Consider the following 2,226-nt stretch of genomic DNA (forward strand, 5'->3'; position numbering starts at 1 on the left):
TTAAAGCAACTGTACCTGGAGGTGCAAACCTACCTTGGGTGAGAACTCCCCCATGGCTGCATAGATGTGGCCCCTACGCCCTGGTCTTCACCAGTCTACATACTCAGTCTATTCTCTCTTAGACCTTGAGACCAACTTCAATTAAGGCAGAATTTAATATGACTTGTTGGGAAGAGTGGGTGGATATTCAGGTGAGGGTCCAATGACCCTGTCCTCCCCTTCCATCTCTGGAGAATGACAACGATCACGGGGACCAAGTGTAGGAATCCCCTGCAGGAAGGCACAGCTGAATCCTGATGATGGCAGCTGTTATGTTCAGAGGGTAGTGCTGTGAAGCTGGTGTTCTGTCCAAGTGAAGGCAGACCCCCACATACAAACATGGCATTACATGTGTGGTCCTACCCCTGCATGTCACTTGAGAACCTCAGTTCTATTCTAATAGAATCTTCAATCTAGTAGAGAAGAAAGGAACTAGCCCACATCCACTTAAAAAAGCAAAAGGGGATTTGGAAGTTGTCTCAAAGGACAACAGGGTGAAGCTGGGGCCCCTGGAGACTTGGGGAGGAAATGACCAAAGTAGGGGCATTCAGGAAGTTCTAGAAAAGGATGCAATAGTAGCATGTGTACATTGGTGGCAGGAAGAACATGTTTGTTACTATAAACCTGAGTGCTAGTGAAATCATGGGTATTGGTGGGGACTTTATACCCATTCATTTATTAAACCAGCATGATCCCTAATAATGATCTATAAACATTAGTCCATCTACCCACAGATATTGTCTTCACCCATCATCAAGGAAACTTCCATTTGCAACAGATGGAGAGCACTATAGAAAACCATAACAAATTCAAATTCAGAGCCCAGTCCCAATATGTGAAATACCCCCACACCCAAAATCCAGGACAATTGCAGAAGTGGGGACAACAAAAAGATTGTAAGAGTCAGAGGATCAGAGAGCTTGCTGTGAAATGGAGAACAGATTGGGAGCCGAAGTGCTGGGGGAAAGCAGATAAGAAAATGAACTCCTACACAAGACCTGCCATCCTCTGTGGCAAGGAGGGCAGGGGGATGTAAGCCCTGTATTCGTTGAGGAGGCACATGACAGGCCTTGCTTACTGTGCATCGGGAAACTCACAACCCAAAAGATTAGAAGTGCCACCTAGATATCTAGCACAGGAGGACTTAGGCCTTTCCCACTGGTGACCTCTTTTCACCCACAAAATCTTTGCGCAACATATATAGATATATATATGGAGAGAAATCAATAGATATGTAAAATAGCTATACAGATCAAATATTTTTGATAGTAAGCTAAAAAGAAATTCATCAGAAAATAATTATTTAGTATATAATTTAAGTACTCACAAGAAAGATGCTCTTTTTATTTTTCATAAAGAATTAAATTTTGACTGAATATTTGATACTTCATGATTCAGAGTACCACCCATATTTTTCTGGGTCACTGACATTTTGTTTTATATCCATCAGTGTTGAGCACACAGCAGCCTGGATTGTTGAACGGCCTTCTCCTGTTCCAGGTCCCAATCAAAGCTAGGCTTTTCTGGTCTCTTTGTATGTGGGCCAGGGTAATGCACCCAAGTGAGAAACATGCTGTCTCCAGAATCCAAATAGGCCCACTAAATGTTATGGTTCTTTCTAGGAGGGGCCAAGTGCAAAATCCTTCCTTCATCTTGGAAGGAAGTTATGTACATGCTCCACCCCAACGGACTCCTATGAATGTCACTGGGGTAGAAGGCCCTAAAGTTTGACTGGATTTGTTTCTCATCTTCTAACATGCATGTGCTCCCAACCAGTCCAAAGCAATTGCCACCCCCTCTCATTTTGTCCAATCAGCATACTGTCATCAATATAGTGGACTGATGTGGAATTTTGCAGGAAGACATGATCAAGATCCCATCAGACTAAGTTTTGTAATATACAGGGCTGGAGAGCTAATGTATTCTTTAGTGAATTGCTTACGGTGGTCCTTACGCACAGGTATGAAGAAAAGATGCAGTTACTAGATCTGTAGCTGCATAAATCTGTGCCCAACCGAGGACACTACATTGGGTACAGCAGCTGCAATTGGAGTCGTCGTTTTATCGAGTTTTCGTAAAAGAGAGATGGAGTGAGAACCACAACCCTGGCATCTTTCAACCCTTGATGGTGGCACTAATTTCTGTAATTTCTCCAGGGATGTGATACTGCTTTTGACTCACTCTTTT

This window comes from Mesocricetus auratus, unplaced genomic scaffold, assembly GCF_017639785.1.
Source record: "Mesocricetus auratus isolate SY011 unplaced genomic scaffold, BCM_Maur_2.0 contig_12847_pilon_obj, whole genome shotgun sequence".
NCBI classification, from domain to species: domain Eukaryota; kingdom Metazoa; phylum Chordata; class Mammalia; order Rodentia; family Cricetidae; genus Mesocricetus; species Mesocricetus auratus.